General features: G+C 35.0%; 1 protein-coding gene and 1 pseudogene across 4 annotated transcripts in view; one reads left to right on the top strand and one right to left on the bottom strand.

Moving 5' to 3' along the window:
• Positions 1 to 25293, bottom strand: part of Znf385b (zinc finger protein 385B) — a 358632-nt gene that overhangs the window by 181747 nt on the left and 151592 nt on the right. The window lies entirely within an intron of this gene.
• On the top strand, positions 1544 to 15067 carry LOC143407186 (acyl-protein thioesterase 1-like; annotated as a pseudogene).

The raw sequence follows: 25293 nt of genomic DNA, 5'->3' as shown, positions 1-25293 counted from the left end.
TCTTGACTGTCCCCTAAAGGCCCACATGTTAAAGACTTTGACCCCAGGGTGGTGCTATTGGGGGGTGGTAGAACCTTTAAGAGGTGGTGTCTAATAAGAGCCTTTAGACCATTGGGGGTGTGGCCTAGAAGGAGATTGTGAGATCCAGGTCTCTCCCTATATCTTTGCTTCCTGGACATTGCTTTGCTCTGCCGTGTGCTACCACAGTGATGTGCTTCCTTGCCATAGGCCCAAAGGGTTTAAATGGGGATGTTAAATGGAGCCAATTTAACATCCTCTGAAAACTTCAAAACTAGGAAACAAAATATAAACCTTTTCTCTTTCTAAGTTTCTTAGTCTCAGGTTTATTGTTATAGTTGTGAGAAATAGAAAGCCCAGTGGTCTGTTTTCAAAAAACCCTGTTTAGCTTTAAATGTAAAATAAATTGGGATGTAAGAAAGACAGCTGGAGGGGAGAGCAGAATGAAAAGTTACATAAAAGGCAGCTGGAGGGAAAAGCAGGATGAAAAGTTACAAGCAGTTAACACAACAGTGTAAAAATTCACAGTCCCTTGACAAACAGAAAGTGAGAAGGAAGGGCCAACCTGAGCAACAGAGATAAAGTGTGTATGTGCCCAAAAGCATTCAAACCAAGGGGAATTTTCTTCCACAAAAGGAAAAAGGGAAGTGGGGACAAAATAAAGGTATATTTCTTTAAATAACCCAATAGGCCACAGGAACATCTAGATAATATTCAGGGAGATTATACATCTCCCTAGTGCTCAGCCAGGGAGGAACCAGGGGAGGGACCTTGTGCTCCAGGGGATAAAATGCTGATTGTACCCAATCTGGGTGTGCCTGCTCCCTGCCCCCAGATGCCTGTCTTGCCTGTTTTGCAAGACTGTTATAAAGCTCTCTCTTTTGCTATACCTTTTGTTGTCTCTTAGTCCACTCTTTGGACAAGTGATACTTACATAATGACAGCTGCCTAACAATTAGTTACCCTCCTCTTTATGAGGAATACCTTTCCTCTAAAAATAAAAGGAGGAAGAGATCAAAAAATACATTCCATATAAGTGTTTCTATCATTTAGAAAAATGGAGTTTCACTGGACATACCAAAACTGTACTGCCAGAGAAAATGTATATTCTTAGTTAGATTTAAAAAACAAAATGGTTGACTTTCCTTTTCAATATATCAGAAGACCAGAAACTCTTAACTTAGATAGTATATTTCACAGGACAGACTTGGGAATATGACAGGGACTCTGACCTTTTAAGTAACTATGGAGTTCATAGTTAGAAATATTAAGATATATGAATGATGCTAACTACTGTTAGGATAGCTTTTTCATGATTATATGGTCTCTTTTTTCATAGTTTCATTGAGTATCTTTCTAGAGTAGAGGAATGTAATACTGGTATGAAGTATACACATAAGAATCTTTAAACTACAGTTTCTGCTGAACCCTCTAATTCAGAATCATGTAGTTTATCCCAAACAGTGTTAACACTGTTCCTGGAACTGTTTCATGTGTACTTCAAAGAGTTGAACAGTTTGTGCCAATGGATTCTGGGAAAGCCCGCTTTTACAAGTGAGTACTTATGAGACTCCTATTTAATAAGAGCACACATTGCTAACAGTGAGGTTTTAAACTGCTTGCCTCAGCAGCCAGGAAATTAGGTCTTATGGTTATTACCACATCTCACCCTCATCCAGGACAATGGAATCATTTGCTAGTCCTATAGATCTTGACACTTTGCCACCGTAGCTATTTGCATATCTGCTTCCCAACTAGATGAGTGGTCCCTGAACATTAAGATGTCTCATTAATTTCTCAGCCCCTACATATGAAACCACAGCAGATGCTCAGAAATTATGAATAATAACAATCAATACTAAATAATGTACTATAAATACCTTACCTATATTTATTTAGTAATTTTAAGTCTTCAGAATTGAACAATATTGGTCTCATGAACTCCCCTGAAAGCATAAGATTAAGGATTCTTAAGAGTCCCTGAGATTAGCCTTAGTTAAAGAAAAGAAAAATTGAGATAAAAGCTATTTAAGGGCAGAAGACTTCCCCCCCCACCTCAGGTAGACCACAGTGTCTAGTGTATGTAACATAATAGATACTCAATAAAAAAAAAAATGTTGAGCAAATGACTAAAGTAATGATTATGTCTTCTCCAAATTCATAGAAGAATGAAAACAGTAGAACTAAAATCTAGGAGCTAGCATTGCTATAGACAAGCCCAAAGACAGTTGTGACTCTTTGTCAGCTGATGCAACAGAATATCAATACACTGTAAAAAAAAAAAAAAATGTAGTCAAAATGTAGAAGCCCAACAAGCTGGGATCATTTCTTTCAGGAGCCAACAGATCTCCCTCAGGAGACTCTGAATACCATTTTGTTGCAAAGAACAACAATTAACCATTGCTTTAAGGATTCTGAATTAAAACATTTTTAAAAGCCAAACTATGTCTATAATATTAAAGAAAGCAGAGAAGAATATGATGTACTAAAAGAACACTTCCATCACTTATCATTCTAATTGAAAACTATATAAGGAAGATGTTTGGGGATGAGTTGAAGAGACCATGTGAGCTACTTGGTCCCTGTGCCCATATCCTTCTTCTAGCCTTCATCGTTTTGGGTGTGAGGTACAAAATAAGGGACCTCTGCTTCCTTGCACTTCAATACTTGTGGCTTCGAGTTGGCTTTACTCAGTGGGAGGCACCATCAGGAGAAAGGAGGACAGATGAAGTGAGAAGCTGAGGTATTTTGGTTTTCCTCCTTGCCTGTATTCTGGGAATGGCATCTCTCCACAAAAACAGTTCCTGTTGAGGAGCCCTTCTTCTGGCCTCTAGTTGCAGCTCTTTGTAGACTTAAGGGACTCAAGAGACACCTTCATTATCTGATCTCCCCTTTGAGGAATGAAGGAATTTACATTTGGTCAAAAAACACCTTGTCGTCTGTGGTCGATTTCCTTAAACTTCCCACATCTCTGCAAATAGGTTCTTTATTAAATTCCCGTTCAAAATCTGAGCTGGTTATGCCTTCCATATCCAGTCAAATCTCTGACCAACACATCATGGAATAAAGTCAGGTTTTGCTACTCTTTATGAAACTGAGTACCAATATATCAAGAACAAATCAATTATCAAACCAACCCATCTTTTTTCCATATTATGGTATCTTCAAAGGTCCGAAGGAAAGAAGAAAAAACAAAAAAAACAAAGATATAATGTGACCATCAGTGGCAAGCTGCTCAGTTCAACAATACTCCAGAGCTACAGAACATATCCAGATCCATCAGTGCCTACCCACATTAGCTAAGGCCACTTTAACCTTTCTGAATGAATGAAAAAATAATTGGCAACGATTCTCTAAATTATTTTGGAATATTTCCATAGAAAGAAATGGAAATGCACAGGGGAAACAGAAGTTAAAAACAATGTTTTAACAGAGAAAAAAAATGTCATGGGTCTGGCTCAATCAATTTGCCAGTAGATTAGGAAGGAGGACCTTGGATTTGGCAAGGTACAAATAAAATCAAGGGACAGGGTAGGGGACATTATGTGACTTTCTTTCACAAGGGGATAATAAACTTCTGGGCCATCTATCCTAAAGAGGAAAATAATAAACAACTTTCTGATGCCAACTTTCATAGATGAGATATTTTGATTAAGTTACTTTGCCTGTTTTAACTAAAATCAATAGGAACAGACCATGCTGTATTAATTCTTTACAATGTTATGATTCCAAGTTCAAGTTTGTGAATATTTTTCTAAAATCTTGGAGAAGATAGTTGTATATTTCCAGGTTTAGGAAAATATGCTTTTTCACTGCTGAAACTAAGAGACCCAACCAGACCAATTTCAGAGGAGGAACAGTTTATTTTGGGGGCTCAAAGTTTTAGAGGTCTCAGTCCACAGACAGCTGGCTTCATTCCTCAGGGCTTGAGGTGAGGCTTAACATCATGGTGGTAGAAGGTGGTGGAGGAAAGCGGCTCACATGATGAGCAGGAAGCAGAGAGAGAGAGACTCCACTCACCAGATACAAAATATATATCCCTATAGCACAGCCCCAGTGACCCACCTCCTTCAGCCACCCCATACCCACCTTCATTTACCATACAGTTAATCTCATCAGGAGATTAATTCATTGATTGGGTGAAGGCTATCATAACACTATCATTTCTCCTCTAAATCTTTTTTGCATTGTTTCACACAAGAGCTTTTGGAGGACACCTTACATCTAAATCATAACAGTGCTCAAAGAAGCTTTAATTCAGATCTCACCATTTATGCTAAAACATTTGTCTTCTGTTTTAAAAACTCAGATTCTTCCCCTGCAAGGGCAGTATGTAGCCTTACAACCCTTCCATGTGGATTAAAGAATATCTATTATGCACCAGAACTTCCAGGGTGTCATTTAGTAGACATGGATTTTTAATTCAACTCTTCAGTCTAGTGGCTTTTTAAAGTCAAAATATATATACAATGGAGTTATACTCAGCCATAAAAAAGAACAAAATTATGGCATCTGCTGGCAAATGGATAGAAATGGAGATTATTATGCTAAGTAAGTATTATGCTATTATTATGCTAAATAAGCCAAACTCAGAAACTCAAACTACAATATTTTCTCTCATATGTAGAAGCTACAGTAAAATAAAGGAAAGAGGGAGGGAAGGATAAGATAACATTAAGATAAAGGGAAGATCAGTAACATAGAAGATGATCAAGAACAGTGGAGGGATGGGTGGGGGAGGCAATGCAGAAAGAATTCTTTAAAAAAATCATGTTATGTGCATATATAAATATATGACAGGGAACTTCACCTTTATGCATAGGTAGAAAGAACCAATCAAATACAAATTAATAGATGAGGAAAAGGAAGGCTAATAGAATAGAGGAAGCAGAATGAGAGATGGGAGGGAGGGTAGGAGGGAAAAGGAGAAGGGATATGGGGGTGGTCATGAAATAAAATCAAACTCCTATAACTATTATGTAGAACTATAAAGCTCTAAAAAACAAAACAACAACAAAAACTCCTTCCAAAACCCTCTTAGAGTATACTTTTAAAGTATAAGGTTATAGAATCTGAACCAATACATTTTATTCAAAAAGAGGCTCTGGTTTCTCATATGATTTGGAAATGTGATGTTTTTCTACCATGAAAAACTGTCTTCTCAGCTCCTTGAAAAACTAGGAAGAGAGTCTTTAATAATTATACCACTGATGCTTTTTAAATTTGAAAACTTATGGGCTTTTTCTGCTGGATAAGTTTCTGTTGCCTACATATAATATTCTTTTAATTCAGTTTCTCAAACTCCTGTGTTCTCTGCTGTTAAGATAAGAATTACAAAGCTGCACTCTGGCACGGAGAGCACTATGCTATGGTTATTCATTATTAAATGACTTCTCCCAAAGAAAGTGGAAACATGGTCAAGGAGACAAATCACCAGGAAATAAATAAATAAATACACACACACACACACACACACACACACACACACACACACACACACTGTATAGGAAAGGGAGACTATACTAGCCATATCAGACTTGTTCATTTATTCTATATGTTATGTCACAATACTTGTAATTAAAGTAGCCCTTCTTCTCTATTGGAGTTTCACCTGTAGAAATGAGCATTAACCTTACAAAGTAAAAGAAAATGAATTAATCTGGAAACAACATTGAGAGACAGTTTTAAGAGTATATCATAAAAGCAGAGGAAGAGGCAGAACTAAGAGGGAAGGAGAGAGAAAGAAAAGAATCAGAATGAATACAAATTGAAGATTTTCCTTTCAGGAAAGCAAACATTTCTTCAGAGTTATACCAATACTGAAATTTACCCAACTGCATATGAATTCTCATGTTTTAAGTGGTATTTTCTTTCAATTAACAACTCTATCCTCTAACTTAGTACATGTCAGTTAACATCTGAAAGTTTTTAGTTTATGCCAATAGGTGTGGTTTGTAGTTTAAATGAATATTAAAAATTTATCTTTCTTTTTATAGGTACTATTAACATTTGTCTTAGAGGAAACTTTGTCCTTCCTGGATAATAATATGTTTATTACTCAATTCTAAATATCTTTTTAAAATATATTTTTAAAGCTTAAAATTTGTATTAAAAGGCACAACCTAAAATTATAGCCACTAATTGAGTAATGAGAATTGGGTAATGTGCAGAAGGCTTTATAAACATTGTTTTGATTAATCCTCACAGTACTGGACTCTTACCAGGTGGATATAACCATCCCCAAGTAAACTAAAGACAAGGAAACTGAGGCTTACAGAAGGTAAGTGACATGCCAAGGATCATAGAGCAAATAAAAAAAGGTGGGGCTGGGATTCACATCCAAGTACACCTTGTTCTCAAATTTTTCCCATTTCCTTATAATTAAAAAGAGGGGGCTAGGGCTGCAGCTCAGAGGCAGAGTGCTTGCTTAAACACGTGTGAGGCACTGGGTTTGGTCCTTAGCACCACATTAAAAATAATAATAATAATAATAATTATAATAATAATAATAAAGGTATGCTGTCCATCTACAATTACAAAATTTTTTTTAAAAAAGAGTAATGGTACAATAGACCATATTTGATTTATTAACACACAAATGTTAGTTTAAGATTTAAGATATTAAATCAGGCATAAGTTACTTTCATATTGAACATGTTTAGAAACAATTTGGTAAAGATTCATACTCCACAGCTCACAGAGTCTTTTGATACTCATGACTAAATTGGTGTTTCACTTCCTTTTTTTTTCTCATAATGGCACCCTCATGGGGACTTCTTAGATATTTTTCCTATTATCATTTCCCTTTGTTTATGTTAATTTATCTATGCTTTATATGTGTACTTTATATATAAAAAGAATAAGATTTTTTGTTCCCTAGTGTGAAGTTTTGCCTCTTGGGGCAATGCTTTAGAGGATGGACCTCTTCCAAATCTCATAACCCATTGGTATTCCTTATAATTACATGGAATTAGGGCTTTCTATACTAGCTTATAGTTGTTTTTTTTTAAGCATGTTAATATGCAAATACATGGAAACTGTTGATGAACCCCTCCTAAGTCATTTATCTCTTGGCATGGACAGAAGATCAGAAATCTACTTTGATAGAGGAAAGAAGGAGAGTTTAGAGCATTCCTTATTGCAGCAGAGGACAGGAGAAGAACATAGAGCCTCTGGGGTTGAAATGCCTGCATCACAATTGTCCTTCAATCTTATCCTGTTGAACATATTAACACAAGTATGTTCTGTAAGGAGATGCTAGCTCCCCATTCATGAGGAACAAGAAAACTCAGTCATAAGCCATCTCAGTGACCATCACCTATTGGTTATTGTGTAAATATTAGCTTTCCTGCCTGTGAAGAATTTACTGTTTGGTTCCTTTCAGGCATGTTTGCATATTCTCAACTGCTACGTGGCCAAGAATAAGGAACTTTATGTAATGTTCCAAAGAAATGGCACAGCACCATGGCTCATTTTAAGCAAGGTATGAATAGAAGACAGATGAATTCACAAATACTTCTTTCACATGTACTGTGAAACCCAACATTTTATTCCCAGAGGCCAAAATGGTCTTAACCATTCAAGTAATTATAGCTCACCACTATAATTTAGAGTTAGCTCTAGCTGACTCTAAATTTAAACAGGAAAATAATTCACTTATCTTATTGGAACATTGAAGTAAATAACTTCATAAAACCCATAAAGTTTCAGAAATCCTAGAAAGTGTGGTGAATCCAAAGAGAAACCTGGCTATAACTTAATAAGACAACAATATTTAATCTACTATTTATTATTTACTGACTTGGAAAGGCTAAAGTCCTACACTTGACACTTAATAAATGTTATGCATTTAGTTCTTACAGCAATCTGTAATATTTGTATCCTCATTTACAGAGGTAATGAATGTAGAAAGGACATGTGATTTTCCTGACTCCCTGAAATAGAGGAGAAGGGATTCAAACACCTGTCATCTCAAGTTCATTCTTCACTATTCTCAGCCACAGTGAAATGATGGAAAATTCAAGTCTACAAACTTTTAATTTTCAATCAAATGGAGAAAATTTGGGGCAAATAGTTTTTATACCATAGATAATGGTATAAAAATATTTTGAGATTTTTGCATGTGAGAAGCTTCTATAGAGATGATTTCAGCTGCAAGATCACTTTTTAAAAATAATATAACTAACGTGGGTATTGGTAAGAATTGTCTGATTTTTGAGAACTATGAAAGAATGTATGTGTTAGGGCCTTGGTAAATGATGAAACTGGTGGCTGTTTTACAGAAGTGTAGGTACACTTTCTAGAGGCAGGGACCATTCCCCTAAGCTGCCTACATTGTTCACTGTCCATCAATGGCATTACATTAAACCTTTTGACCTAAAAGGAGTTCCCACGTGAAAGGATGGTCCTTGTTTAAAATTTCCAATGTATTTTACTTGTGTATATAGTGTCTCCAACATGAAAGAATAATAGAAACTAAGAAGGCAGAAGAGGGATAGCAAAAAGAGAGTAACTTTCAGAAACCATTTTATAAAGGAGGTAACCCAATTGTTAGAAGCAGTATTGAGGAGCCAGAAATCTCCTAAACACCTAAATCTCCTAATTCACAGACCAGTGTTTACTTCACTGTTACCAAGTAAATAGCCTGGAAATTTCAGAAAAACTTGACCCCCAAATACATCATCAAATAGGTGTCCTCTGTGCAGACTTATGTAATATTTAAATCATTTAAACATACTAATAACAAAATATAAAAATATAAACGATTAACATAGTTTGCAGTATGCTTACTATATCCCAAATGGATTATCAAACATCTTTAATAGTGACAGTCTTAATAACTCCAAAATATATATTGAAATTGCTCTCACTTCAGAGGCAATGTGTGCAATTGGTCAAAGCTTAATCAGTGCAATAAAAGACATTTTCACCTAATTTCCTGGAGACTTCAGATATTTATATAGTCTTTATTAGTTGGAAAATTTCTCAACTCATTGTGCACTTACTGATATAATCTATTAGAAAAAATGTTTGCTTTCCAAATAAATAATCCAAGTCATAAAGTTCAGCCAGTGTTTTATAACATGAACTTGACAGTAAATGACATATTTTATCAATGAAGCTTTTTAAATGTTTCACGTAGCTTCTGATGAAATTCTTATTTAGTTATGCTTCTCTACTAAGTGAGGAAGCCTCCTATATCAGATCTTCTTTGAATGGTTATGTCAGATTTCTATTAAGACTAATGCATGCAGATATTATATTTAAAGTATTTTATATAATGCACAATTGTGAATATGCTAAAAATATATAGCATATTAACACTTCACCTTTTCAACATTGCACTACTTGAAATTAATTTTAGGCTGACAGCTTAAGCATTTTCAATTATCTTAAACACTAATAAAATAATCATGTAGAACCAGCCTTTTCTGAAGACACATTAGAGCATTGTACAATATATAGAAGTCCAATATATTTTTTAAAAGAAGTCATGTCCAAATTTAGACCTTGAAATCTCTATTGTTTCTAAATGACTACTGATGAAACCCCACAATGTTATGCTCATTTTAATGGAAGGAAAAAAGAGCCACAGATCAAATGCTAATCGTGACTGCTTCTTCAACTACATACATTTCTCAAATTGTTCTAAATAGCCAAATATTGCTACCTAAAAATCTGGTAGGATAAATAACACTAATTATAGCATCGTCTAGCACTTTTGAAATCTGTACAACCCTGGAAAATTACAACTAGAGCCAAGTACACCTATAATAGATATTTTCTATCATTTTAGAACAACAAATCTATCATTTGTATACTTACCTAGAAGCATCTTTCTTAGCAATAGTCAATTCAGCCAGTCTGTAATTTCTGTATAGCAGATGTATCAAGAGCAGAAGTAAAAGTTAACCTGCCCCAAGTTTTATTACAGATTCAGTGTGAGCCTTCACAAACTCTTCCTTGTGTCCTAAGCCTGCTGGAGGACTGGCCCGACTCCACACACTCCCTGCGTACCTTGCTTGCAACTAACAAACAATACAGTGACTGTCAGTAGATGTTGCCTCCTCAGCCTATCCAGCCAAAAAAAATTATGGAAAAATAAGTTTCTTCTCTGGAGTTTTGAGATATAAATTCTGAGTTGATCATGCTGTTTCTTTAAAATTCCAAGTGATATTTTCTACTCCTTGCACAAAGGAACAAATTTAAACATCTGCCAGTAAGTTTATAAAATAAGTTGTAAAAATGTGACTTTTTAAAAAGTATCCTTTTTATCCCCCAATATTTTTTTTCTTCTAAGATTTTAAAATACATTTTGGTACAGACAAAAGAGAAATTGATCTACAAAAGAAACTGTATATGATACATGTTTTAAAGGAGATTGAATATCAAAATACTATTATTCACCATGGATCGGAAAATGCAAATTTATTATTTGGTATAACTTGAAACTCCAATGAAATTTTAGTTTCACAATGGATTTGTTTGTTTGACTCCAAAGTAAACGTCATTATTTTTGAAATAGGGTTCTCTTAACAAAAGAACAAGCCTTACAGTTTTAAAAGCAATAAGTATATTTCAGTAAACATCCAAAAAGGAATATCTCATCTCTTTATTTCTTTACTGGATATGTATTAACAATTTAAAAAGGGGGAGGGGAATATTCCTGGGCCCAAAGCAAAAATACACCACATGCCAGCCAGCATTGGAGCCAAAAAGATGAGTGTGATTTCTGGGACTATGTTTTCTAAAATAGAAAATAAAATAACATGTCCATATGCTATATATTTCAGCAATTGTTTTTAAAACACCATTCAATGTGCACTACTTTTGGCACATTATAGTGGCAGAGGACAGAATTATAATTATGCTCTACCTTCATGGAGTCCAGATTTCAGGTATTTGCTTATGCCTCTGTATTCCTCTATTCCTTTATTTGGGGATTCAACTTTTACTTGGCTAGCTACTTTTATTTTGGTAAAGGCAAGGCTAGGAAGTTAAAAATAGGAACAGCAAAGGAGAGCCTGAAAAAAAGTGTAAAAGGGAAATGTACCTAGATTTTGAAGGAAAGAAGGGCCAAGACCACAAAGATAGCATAATTTGGAGCAAGGGAAAGCAAGAGAGATGGCTAAGGATGATAAAGATACAACAGACCAAGGTCTGGTTTTTGCCATTATAAAATGCTAGCTTCCTGCATATCATATACATTTGAATGTAGCATGCTGAAGGATGACATACATCTTATTTTGAGTAAACCAAGTACCAATTAGAAGGAGAGGTCCTTGTGTTCATATTAACAAGAATTTCTCTGGAAATGTGGAAAGAAGCCTCTAAAATACTGACTCAAAAAAAAAAAAAAAAAAAGAGTAACCTGAGGACAGGTGTTTTTTGTTGTTGTTGTTGTTGTTTTTTTTGTTGTTTGTTTGTTTGTTTCACTTAATGATTTTAACTTTTTATTACATTTTCTCTGTTTGGGGTGTTATGTTTAATCAGTTCTTAGGTTGTCTGCATGTTTATGACTTTATATGGCAAATGGTAACCATTCACCTACAAACACAGCTTTATTCTATAACTTTCACTCAAAGAAGAGAAATTACTTTAAAAATGCATTTCTCAGAGTAACCTGCATTATCATTTAAAAGCAGGGGCAGAAGGAACAGGTATGCATCAGGCTTTCCAGTTGGATCTTCTGACAGCTATTGTACAGATAAAGACAATGAGGTTGTGGTGGCTTCAACAAATTGCCCAACGTCACAGATCTCCAAATCCAGTGCTCCTCCCAAGCTTCTTCCACATATAACCTTTAGTTCAATCAGGGTTGAAGTAAAAGTTTTTATTTTTTGTGAAGATTTCCAGAGAATGTGGATTTCATGTTTGGGGAATTGAAAATATAAATCATAGTAAGTAAAAGGAAAAAAAACTTTTCAAAAAAGCAAGCAGACCTTTAGTTTTTCTTTTGCTTTTGGGGAGACTGTTGGTTTTCCATTATTTTTTCCACTACAGGGGAAAATGAAAGTATCTGAGAATGAATCATATTAATTTGAAGTATTATGATTTTAGATTTTTATATCATGTGAATATTAAGTTCTAGCACCTTTTATCCATTAATTCAACCATTTTCATAGGTATCATCTAAAATATGTAAAATTGTTCAGAAGTACTCATTTTCTTATACTTAGCACTTAGGTTTTACTTAAAACCACCTAACAGTATTATCACTACTATTATTTCTGGCGAGATTATGCTTAACTGAGGAAAAACTGAAGCATAATCAGCTTTTCAATTTTCTACAAGTATCTGTCTCTGTGGATGAAAGATAATTACTATTAACTAGACTCTAACTTATGTGATAGAGAGAACATTTAGGGAGTGTATGAGCTCCCAGTTTGGGAATCCAGAATAGACACAGAGAAGAGAAATAAAGACTAAAAATAAAGAATTAAAATTATTATATGAAGATGTTAATTACCTTCTGTGCAATCACAAATATATGGAAACATCCTAGATGTTTTATATCAGAGGACTATGTATGTCTATGTTATGAAATGTTATAAATTATATTCAGTGACATAAGAAAGTATGTACTATGTAAGAAGTAGGAAAAATGATGTAGAGCTGGGTATACAATGGAGATCAAATATACAAAACGTGTGTATCATTTTACCAATGTGACTGCATGTGTATATGCATATCTACAGAAATATAAGATACTCCAAAACAAGTTGAAGGCTAACAGAAAATTTTACTTCATTCTTTTCTGTGTTGTCATTTTTTTTTTTTTTTATGGGGGCGGGTTACTAAATTGAAAAAACAAAACACTTAACAAATTGTAGTGGGAGAGATTTGGTTATTGAAAAGAAAACTCATGGATTATAAAAAGCGTAGATGGAAATCTGGCAGATTAATTTTTTTTTTTTTTTGCCTGAAAACCTTATAGCAGATAAATGTCAAGAACTAGCTAAATTCTCAGGTTCTTCTGGGTCCCAGTGATCCTCTGATTTGACTGCAGTATATGCACTAAAGAAAAGGAGGAGGCTCAAATTGATCACTGTCAAAATGCTAATGTATAGCAAGTGGTAGGAAATAAACAAGATAAAAGGGAACAAGTATAATGGTAATACAATATTTATAGTGAGATTCAATCATCAATTCCCACAACTCCTTGGTGACTCTCTCTCTTCACCTGTGGTATGTACATCTCTGCATCCATACAGATGAGCATCGGGAGCCTGCAGAAAGGGGATGGCAGGAACCCAGCTCAGAGATTGGCTTATGTGCATAATTATTCCCCCCAAGGCATTAAATCTTTTTAACCACCATGGTAGCATTGCCATTTTTACCCAAGCATTTAACTCAGACAAAGGCAATAATTTATATGTTGGGAAGACGTGGCTCCCCAGAAACCTTTTATATCCTAGCCCTCATTAAACTATTTATTCTCTGTCATTGTTGTCAGATTTCTATAACTACATCACGCCATATAATTAACATTGTTCAGACACATCAGATTTTTGCACAACTGGATACCTCAAAAGAATTAAGTCATCAGACAGAGCACCAGCTCCCTTCCTCTACTGGATAGCAGATGTTCAAAAAATACAGTGTAGGTTTGTTTTTTTTTTTTTGTTTGTTTGTTTGTTTTTAAAGGAAGATGCTGCTAGATGTATCAAGTCTTTCAACATGGTTGAATTACAAGTACTGTCATCTTTCTTTTCATTTTTCTAAACTCTCTACCTGCCTAGTGTGCACCCATGTTTACTTTTATGCAAAGCTAGCTGGTCTTCTTAGGTAGAGTTTGCCTGCGTCAGCAAAATTCTCTGTGACTATTTAGCCCATGTAAGTGACAGCCAGCTGGGAGAACTGTGCTATTCCTAGTTTGTCCATGATATATAATGCAGAGGGAGATGGATGTGACAAGACTTTGGATGTGACAAGGTGAACACTTTTGAAGTGAGATGATATTCTGCAAACAATACTAGAGTACATTTGATTTTGAGAGATGAAACCCAAATGTATTTTAAGATTTTCTCTATTTTGACATAAATCTAAAAAAGAAAAATCCCATTTAAAATCACCAGAGCAGTGGCTTGGGAGGCTGAGGCAGGGGGATCACAAGTTCAAAGCCAGCTTCAGCAAAAGCAAGGTGCTAAGCAACTCAGTGAGACCCTGTCTCTAAATAAAATACAAAAAAATAGGGCTGGGGATGTGGCTCAGTGGTAGTGTCCCTGTACGCACCCTCCCCCCCCTAAAAAATTACCAGAGCAATGAATTACCATACAAGGGTATGGTTGAATAACTTCTAATGTTCAACAATAGCAGGATAATTATGGTTCACCACAATAAATCAGGCATTTCAAAATATGGAGGGTTTTGAGTGCTTCCAACACAAAGCAATGATAAATGTCTGAGGTGATGGATATACTGACTACCTGAATCTGATTACATTGTATAATGTGTAATCTATTGAAAGTCAGTGTGGGCAAGTCTTTGCAGGTGTAAGAATTTCACATAAAAAATGTATCTTCTCACATGCCCCAGCTATGCTTGCTATGTTAAATCTGAACATGGCTATGCCTTCTTGGTTTAATCTTATTGGACTGTCACCAGATTCCTAGGAGAATGAACCTGGAATTAGACAGGAGACATAAAAACTTTGCTAGATCAAGAAGTGAAGAATGGCCTTCCTTCTGACAAAATCATTTGGGGAGAATTTTCTCAGAAGCAGCTTTATTTTTATATAGTGGTCTTGCCTCATAGCAGAGACCAGTCCATGTCACTGCCATCAGCTGGCAGCTTCAACCTTGGCTTGTTTCCACAGTCCTACCCTTGGTGCTAAGGAAGATATATCTATCCTCCAGGGCCATGGAATTCACAGCCCTCTAGTTCCCCTAATATGTGGTTCACTTGCTCTTGAAAAACTAAAAACATTGGTGAATTCAGGCAATGTAATCCTTGGACCCTATGAAAGCATGGTGCACACAGTTCATGTCTACAGGAAATGATAGATGTCAAGTAAATCATTGATAAACTCCTGCCTCCAGTTGATTGACATCATTAAAAGGTCATGTTGGCCTTTCTCTGTGCCAAATCTTGACACTTCTAATGTTTCCAGTGTTAAAATGTTTGGCAAATACATACCAATGATACAGACTAAATAATGTCTCTTCATGAGAAATTTATAATCCTCTAAGTTTCTACAGATGTATTTTTATAATATGATCCAGAATACATAAGTATTAAAATAGGTGAAGCAGATAGCCTTTTTTCTTAAATGAAATTCAGCAAAATAATAAAATATCGCAACCAAATTTTCAATACATCATTTGAAAATCACTACTATGTTTATTAAAAATTTGTTCAGGTATAAATGAACAGTTAGGTATAAACAACTCATATATGCTGTGACATAGTCTATGGGTTTATTCCAAAACTTCTTTGTCACCATGTAGTCTGCATTTTAATGTCTGTGTTGATATATGATAATAACCATAATAGATAAGAATGAGATGGTATTTCATAATCCTTAGTAATAGGGACAGTGCTTTTCAGTGTCAATAGTGATGCTTTTTCTTTACTCAGTGGCCCTTTTATTCTGGGGACCAGATTTTTCTTTTCCCAGATATCATTTCTTTTTAATATTCTTTTCTCCTCTTAAGAAAAAAATTTGGTCTTTCCTGATTGCCCTTCATATGACACAAAATATTGCCTTTCTGCTATTTAAAGCCAATACATGCTGTAATTTGACATTCTGAATCACAGTTACATGGTATTCAAAAGCTATTTACACTTGAGGAGAAAGCAAATATGTCTTTAACCCATAAATTCAAACAACTGTCCCTTAGTCTAAATTTTGATCTATTTTGTTATTAGAATCTTCAATCTAGGTAATCAGAATAATTCTGTGGTTTGATTTTTCCCTAAGTAATTCAAACAATAATTAGATCATTTTCTAATATGTTCTGAAATATGTAACACTGATCCTAAAGGCTAATTTCTAACATTATTTGTTTTACTTATAGCATAGAGTTCAGGTTTATTTTTTCTGTACATATTTGAAAACAACTACTGTAGAAAATGAGCAAGCCGTTAGAAAAAAAAAATTTTCAATAAACTTATTTGAAATTTTCACTTCACTTGACTTTTTTTAGGAAAAAAACTAGTATTTTTATACAAACATAAAATAGCAATCATTTGATTTTTAAATTGTAAAAAATAATTAATTATTCAGAACCCTCTATGTATGGTATAGTTACCATACATTTTAATATATAGCAAAAGTGTATGCGTGTTACTTCTGAACTGTGTTAATTTATCTGCTGTATTCCAACTGACTAAAATCAATCTTAAAAATGAATCTTTATAAATGGATACTAATTGATAATAGAAAAATTTAGTAATGGACTATGTAGAATATTAATAATGAATCCATACGTACTTGAATGGATTTAACAGTTTTAAACAATCATTTATTAAGTTATTTAGCTTTACATAAAGAATATAAACTGCTATTTTAGTTATACAAATAAGCAAGATCTTATTTATGGAAAAAATATTCCTTTGGGGGTATTATGCTGTAAAGTACAAAAATGTAAATGTTCTTAACAGTTTCTATTAATATGAAATTAAATTTATCTCTTAAAAAAGAAACGTACTATCCTCTATAAATATGTACTGTTATTATGTGTCAATTAAAAATAAAAAACACATTTAAAAATTACTGATTGGTTTCACTTTCTTTCAAGAGTGAATTCATTGGAGTAAAAGAAATGGATTTTTACTTCCCTTCAAATGAAGAATAAAGTCTTAAGAAAAGATAGAGTTTTAAAATTTTGAAGACATGCCACGTAATCATAGAGTCCTGATAAAATACTGACTCCCAAAGCATATATTCTTGTGAGTGAAGAAACTCAGACACAGAGGAGCAAATTATCTTGTTTATTGTCACTTAGATGATTCAGTGAAAAAAAAAATCATAAGACTATTCATTCTCTAAGTCTATACTGAGTTCTCTTTCTGTGACAGGCACTGTCCTGAGTCTCAGGTACAGGAGTTCCTGCTCTTGTGGAATTTGTTTAGATTAATGTTTATTGATTCTGATCACAGAGCCTTTTCAATTTGCTCATATAATTTTCTCACCAAAAGGGCTAATTTATACAACTTACAAATGGGCTCCTCTGTCTGATTAAAATGCTTGTGGTTTTGCTGTTATTAGTGTTCTTAAAATTTTTTTTTTTTACCTGCATTAGTCTATCATGGTTGTTTTCTTGACAATTATCTCATCTATCCATATAAAAAAGAAAACTGGTCTTTTTGTCATGTGCCTTTCAATGAAGAACTTACATAATAAAATCTACATTATGTTTTTATAATAATTAACATATTTTGTATTTGGTTGCATAATTTAAAAGGAAAGAGTTTTGTCTCTGTACCCCCCAAAAAGGAAAAGATTCTGAGAGTAGAGGAGATTGATTTGCTATTTCTTTCCCAATTCAGTCTTAGGTAACTCCATTAACATTCAGCAGTCATCATATTATGATTCAAACGACAGATTTGGAAAAGAAATATCTATACAGTATCAAGTGAGCCTGAAATACTCTGCAACTGCTGTAGTAAATCAGGAAGACTACTAATTTGTTGTTCTGTTCACTAGTATTCTGCGGAAATCATGTACTGCACATGTGTTGCAATTTTTAGATGGAAAAACCTAAGATCACTCCATTTTGTAATTAAGGCAGAATATAAAGCAAGTTTCCAGGGCTTGCCAGCCTCCTGTCTCTTCTGTCTAATGTGACCCCTCTTTGTACCAAATGACTATCCAATTCCAGCTTTGGCTGATAGGATCAGGTATGAATAGCTGATTCGAGGGCAGTTAGTCATCAGAAACGTATCACTGGTGGCCGGTTCAAAACCATGTGCCAGGAATTGGAAAGATGTGATACCAGTGGGTTGAGCACTGAGTGCTGAGCTCTGACCAGGTTCTCTGGGGGTCATATCAAGCCAATGTTTATATGGAAGAGGGACAGATCACAAGAGAGAAGAGCACAGAGTATAAAGAGCTTAAAAGGCAAGAGATAGGGACTGACTCAGAGAAAGAAGTTTCCCTGGGGTTTCTAAGTGAGTGACATCAGTTGTTCCAATCCCAGCTAGCAACATTTATTGACAATGTATTTCCTGAGTTTTAGGGGTGTATACTCACAACAAACATTCTTCTTAAGTTAACCTGAGTTATTCTTTTCAACCAAACAAATCCTGGCCTTCCTCCTATGTAGACTTAATTTTTGCCACAAGAAAAAACCAGAAGTCAATCATGAAGAAGGGCACTCAAGTCCTCTTAGTCTCTGAAGGATCATCCTACTGAAAGTCAATTGGGGGCACTGGTCTCTAGTCCATTAATACTAACTACATGGTAGTATTTGTTAATTTCTACAACTTTCTAAATATAAAATCACATAAGTGTTACAGAAGACCACAGTACTGAATTAATCTTTTCTAAATTTCACCCTCTAAATAGTTTTGGTCATGCTCATTTATTTACCTAAATTCTCCCCATCCCACCCCACTTTTTTTTCTATCAAAGTGATTGGAAAACAAGCACCCAAATAAATCAAAGTAAACACTTGTGATTTGCCAGTCCTGTTATTTTCCCTTATCAATGCAGTTTTTGGATACATATTTGGGTACATCTCCCAATGAATATTGCTCCTAAAATGGTATATTCACAAGGGGTTTCTCCTTTATCTCTACCTAATTAGTCATCAGTCTGTCTCTTTCTGGATGAAGAAAATGAATTTTTCCTTTGTTTCAGTTTTACTAAAGATTTGGCCAAAGTATTTCTTTCAGCTGCCCATCTTATCATTAAGTTCCTCTAGCAAATATGTTTTCTTCTATATATGTTTTGTCCCTTTGAAAACAGGTCTCCAAAAATTTGTTGCTACTTCCTCATAAGTCAAAGGAAATAGTAAGAATTAAATCCTTTGCAACGTAAAGGAAACATCATTTTCAGCCAATGCAAATGCTTTAATTCCAAAAATTCTTTAAAATGCCAGGACTGAGTAGTTATTGCTCAATACTGGCTTTGAGCCATCTGAAGCATTTTACTCCGGTTGGGGTTTTCCAACTGCTGAGAAAATAAAGATCTTTAAGCAGTAAAAAGGGGGGAAATACTGATATAATTAAAAGGCAACAAAATAGAAGGAAAGAAAGTATAAAAAAAGAATATCGAAGTTCAATTATCAAGCACATAAATGTCTATATGTTACAAAGCATGGAAATGACACAGAACTATGAAGATGTATATAATGGTCACAGGAGTGCCAGGTCCTGATAAAAAGAGTCTACCTGTATCAACTAATATATTATCATTATTATTATTGTTATTGTTGTTCACATAGGAAAATGAAGCATAGAGATTATAAGTAACTAATCCAAAGTTACACAGAAGTTGAGTGGGAATTTCCAACCAGGAGTTTTGGCCTCCCCACAGCTAGAACCCTTAATCATACCATTTACCATTTCTGTAAATCTCTTGACCAGTAAATTATTTAACAGGTTGCATATTAGAACTATCTCAGGAGCATTTCAAAGCATACCAACATCTATGTTCTACTGCCAGAGATTCTGATTTCATTGATCTAACTTGGGCCTGTCATCAGTATACAGACAGCTTCTGACTGACGATGGCTTAGCTTAAGACTTTTTGACTTTATGATGGTGCAAAAGTGATTCACACTCAGTAGAAACGGTATTTTGAATTCCGAGTTTTGATGTTTTAAAAAGTAGTGATAAGTGGTGTGATATTCTCTCTCCATGTTGGGTAGCAGCACTAGCTGTGAGCTGCAGCCCCAAGCAGCTATGCCACCATGAGGGTGAGGAAGGACTTCTCCACAGTGTGCTGTGTTGCTAACTGTGAGGCAAATTAGGTGGATTAAATGTATTTTCAACTGAACGATATTGTCAAATTCAAGGATTTTTATCAGGATGCAATCCCATGATAAGCCAAGGTGCATCTATATTTTATAAATCCCCAGGTAATTCTGAAGTACAAAAAGATGAGATGAAGCCCATGCCACCTCTCTATTTATTAGTGGCCTAGCCAGAAACAAATCCAATTATCTTGACTTTTCCCTCTACATTACAATAGCTCCCACCTTCTACAAGTTGAGGGGGAAATGAAGAAATAAAAGTTTTCTCTTAGAATGATGACTTTAAGTTTCTTAAACCAAAAAGTTTTAGTTCACTAGCTAGGTATCATGAAACACTAGGTATCAATCATGTTCTTTGGTGGTTATTAAAGCTAAGGTGAATTCTCTATTTACGAAATAATTAAGTACATTAATGAGAAACAGATGAACATTTCCCAACTCCTTTTATTAAATACTGTAGCACTAGTACAACTTAGACACCAGAGGTCTCTGAAAATACTGTAGCACTAGTACAACTTAGACACCAGAGGTCTCTGCTATACAATTTAAACCCTCTATGTAATACAGAGCCCTCCTAAGACTCTAACTCAAGCAAAATATCTTAAAGAAGAGATAATGATGATTATCTGAGTGTTGTGATTATTTGGTAAATGTTGAACAACCTGGGCTCTGAGGGGTGGAGCCCTGATGGTGTTTACCAAATTATTACTCCCACTATTGCCAAATCCAAATTATCAAAGTGGCATTATTGAACATGTGGCTGGGGAGAGATGTATTATAGCATCCCATTATATGGTACCACCCAGGCACAATAAAAAATTAAAACAAACCTTAAGAGCATGGATAAAACTAAAAATATAGCAAAAGAATTAGGAAGGAATGGGGTTTGACTATTACATTTATTTTTAAATATAATTCATTTAATGTAAGTTATATAATTTAATTTTAATAATAGTCATATTTAATAACTGCAAAAATTCCTGAAAATATAAAGATTAGTTCTCATGAGCTAGTGCAACACACCACTGAAAAGGCATCCATTCCATCACATAGTTTTCTTGGAGAAGGTCAGTATTTAATTAAAGAAACTAAACAAGAATGAGTCATTGTTGCGGTACATTCAGTCTGAAGAGGAGATAAATTTTCTTCATTAATTGAGCTTTCTCAAGAATGAGAAGTTTTGATTAAACCCTCCAGAGTAAACCCAGTCTTCATGGTGAGCAGTAGGGCACAGAAGCTAAGGGTGTAGATTCTGGGGTCAGAATGCCTAGGTGAATTCTGGCTCACTCACCTGTACTCTATGACCTTGGAGAAAATACTCAATTATAATTATTCTACCTGTAACTAAAATGGTAATAGTATCCTTAGAATTGTTGACAAAATTGAATGAATTATTAAATGGGAAGCACTTACCAGCAGTAGTAAGTGCATAGCAAATACTCAGGGAACATTAGCTACCACTCTCCTGTGAAAGCACCTTCAGATAGATAAACTTCATGTATTGAGACAATTCTGGTCATTGGTAGCATATTAAAATTCCATGAACAGACTTTTAAACTCCCAAGTGCCCTGGCCTTTCCTCGTGCTCTGCTCTCTTCCTGAAATGATGAACTCCTATATATCTTTTTAAGCTAACATCAAAATGTTTACTTCTCTTAACTTTATCTGATTAGCTTATAGGTCCCTGGGGGGCAAGTCCCAAAAGGGTTTCTCATCTCCCCAGCCCCTTCCTCTCTGTTTCCCAGAGCAGCTTTCATTCACCATGCACTTCCACCATCAGTTTCTCTTGGAGTTGGTCAACCATGGACTGAATCCTCCGAAACCATGAGCCCAAATAAATCTTTCATCCTCTACATTCTTGTCAGGTGTTCTGATTACAGTAACAAAAAGCTGAGTAACATCCCCTTACATGGTTTGAGTTTTAGATATTCACTACATGCCTGGTTCAGGAAACCCCAAGCCAAGAAAAGCAACGTATATGATATCCAGTGTTGATTGTATCCTAGGACTCCTGGAAGAAGCTAAATTAATTCTTTCTAAAGGAATACAACCTAAATCCACGCTTGACATTCCCACAGGGAAGGCCAATGAAACATGAGCTCACAATCCAAAATTTTAAAATACACACCCAAAATAAGCTACCATAAGCAAGAGACAGAGAAACAGAAAACAGCATACTATAAACTCTTTCATAAATCTCTTAGAGTTATTAAACACAGAATACAAAATGTCTAAATTAGTCAAAGATTTACAAATTATGGATCCCATAATGGTCATTAAAGGATTGAATGACTCTACATGGACGTATGATACAGCAAAACTTTGAGACCATCTGTTTGGAATTAAGATCCAGAAGAAAAAGGCAATTCTCCTCTCAGATTTCTTTTGCCCCATCCTTCCTGCCCGCTGCACTTGCTTTCCTCTTCTCTGGTCCCTTTGGAAAGGCTGGACTATCCATTCTGACTCAGCATAGAATAAGATCAGCCCTAATTATAGTATAAGCTCCATTGCCAAAGATTGACTGGAATCTTTATGAGTAGAGACAATACTCATGTTCTAGCTTTATTTGAAGATATTTTTACAATATTAACTTTAAAACATTCTCATTATGGAACATTTCTTAAAATTTATAAGGAACCATGTTATTTCATTTGAATATGAGAGTAAAATAAAATTTATAAACCTTTTTATATAACAGGAAATCACATGGATTTTTATCAAAAATTAAAATATTGCTGGGTGTAACTACCAAAAGACACAGTGTTTCAACAAATACTTTATGTAAACTCTGTTACATATTTTACGGAATTATATCCTGGATTATAAATAGCTATCTTAAGAGTAGGGACTACTTCTAATGTTATATATTAGGAGGCTAATACTGTATTCCTTTTTTGAAAAGCATTTTATTTGACATTTAAATAAACATTCACTTTGTGCCTGGTCCTATAATATACTCTGCAGACACTTAATGAGCAAAATTGGACCCAGTTCCTGCTCTCATGGAGCTTACAACATTATGATGGAGATAGAGGACTACAGCAATCACCAAAGGAATGCAGAATTTCAATGAAGCAACTATGGCATATTCTTTTTTGACCATATTTAATGATTGCATTAGTTTTAAGGCTCTTCTAAGGAATATTAAGTTGTTACAAGTTAAAGGGGTAATAGGTGACTTAGTCTTGTTGTAAATTTATTCTTTTTTAAATATAATCCAGTCTCCACATGGGAAATCTTCCCTTGATATTGATGCCTATAGAATTCTTTAAAATCATTGTCTATTTTGCCAATACTTAAGAATTTTTAGTGTCCTTTCATTATAATTCCAAATGACAGCCTGCTAAATTTAATAATTACAACAACTGACAATTTATTTACTTATTTATAAACTCTGTGGTAATACATTAATAGATTTTGAAGATTTCTGCTTTACTTTGTGTTATCACAGCTGCATTTGAAGGAATTCTTAACTTCATCTGATGCCAACAACCTGCTAGATGGAGACCTAGAGCAGTACCCAGATGGGCTGGTCTGCAAGTCCCAGAGAGGGAAGACTGAAGGAGGGGATGGTATTCACAGGTGGGGAATCACATGACCCCAGAATCCCTAATAGAAGTCATCTTCATAGCTCTCTAAAACCCAATCCAATCTCTGCAAAACCAATTGTGGGAAATACTACTGAGAGTAAAAAGAAAATCAAGATTTTGTTAAAATATGTATATTTGGTGACTTAGTTCCATAACTTGGTCCTTTGGTAAACTGATTTTTAGATAATTGGCTCTAATCCAATTGACCTAGAATAACCTATTACATGTCCGTCTGATTTGGTCCTAAATCATTAGGTAAAAATAGCCTGGCACTTTGAGGCTGGAGCCAGAATAGAAGGAAGAGTGTGAGTGGAGCATGTACATAGAGATGGGTGGAGCAAGGAAGGAGCAGGCGGGAGAAAGACAGGTGTCTGAACTGGCAAGGGAAATGTGTTGAGATGGAGCCATGGGTACCCTGGGTCCAAGGAGGATGAACACTGCAGGCTACTGTAAAATGTTCTATCATTGGATCAAGTCACAGGGAAGCACTGACACTTTGTAAAGGGAGTTATATGATGAGAGTAAGATTTTGAAAAGATAATCCTTGCTATTATATATGAGAGAATATTCTGAGGAGCAGCTGGGATAGGCAGGATGACTCTGATGAAAGCTATTTCAGTTTTGCTCACTGATAAATGATAATAGTCTGGACCAGGGAAGTAGTGAGGGATATGGAGAGAAGTGGATGATTAGAGTGGACAGTGGTACTCAACTGGGGGTGATTTTAACCTTCATGGGTCATTTGGCAATGTTTAAAGACACTGTTTTGGTGTTGCAACTGTGGGAGGGGAAATGGGCAGAAGCCATAGATATTGCTAAACATCCTTCAACATACAGGACAGCCCCTCCCCACCAACAAAGAGTTCTATGACTCAAAATACCAACAGTGCCAAGGTTGAGAAACAGTAGAACAAATTCCTAGGGAGTAATATGGACTTAATGTCAGAAATTAACCATTGGCACAATGCCAGATTTATTAAAATAAATTGCAATGACCACAAGAAAAATACCACAACTATCAGTAACTGCTTTAGGAACAACAAAATTTAAATGACCAGTTTCGAATCAAATAAGCAGTTAGTAAGTAGGAATATATAGTTATTAAAATGCTTAGATGGGAGCTGTAAACTGCTTTCCCAGCTTGACAGAAATACACAGCTACTAAATCTAGCATTGTCTGCAAAAGAGACACACATTCACTCCAGTAACAGTCAGCAGGATCTAAATTTAGTTTATACTCTTAGTGCATTAAAATAGTATCAAGATGCTCAGGAAGTCTAAATCCATCACACTCCAAGCTTCTGTCTATACTGTTAATAGCTACTTGCCAAGATCCCCCTGGCCCATGTGATTACAGCCTATTAAAAACACGTCCTTTGCGAATTCCTCTCAGAAAACAGGAAACAGAGTTAGAGGAATGTTTCGAGATTCACCAACTAGCAACGCGTCATAATGCAGGCATGCTTAAAGAGTATATCTTAACTTCTGAAAAGAACGGAATTTTGTGCAAAGCTTTATGGAGCTTCTTTATGGTTTACTATAAAAGTTAAATGCTTTCTCTCCAAGTTCTAGGGTTAGAATGGCAAATTAGAAAATCCAATAAACATTTTTATTTGAAAATAAGATCTACTAATTGTCTACTGTGTAACTTAGCTAAATGGTCAATAGGGAAGGGCAGAGCCAAACCTAGGATTGAAAATGCAAAATGATCAAGGTCATGCCATGATACTTGCATTTATCTGTTAACCTCTCTTTTACTCAAA

Source organism: Callospermophilus lateralis, chromosome 9 (assembly GCF_048772815.1).
Source record: "Callospermophilus lateralis isolate mCalLat2 chromosome 9, mCalLat2.hap1, whole genome shotgun sequence".
Lineage (NCBI taxonomy): Eukaryota > Metazoa > Chordata > Mammalia > Rodentia > Sciuridae > Callospermophilus > Callospermophilus lateralis.
This window is presented reverse-complemented; position numbering and strand designations above follow the sequence as displayed.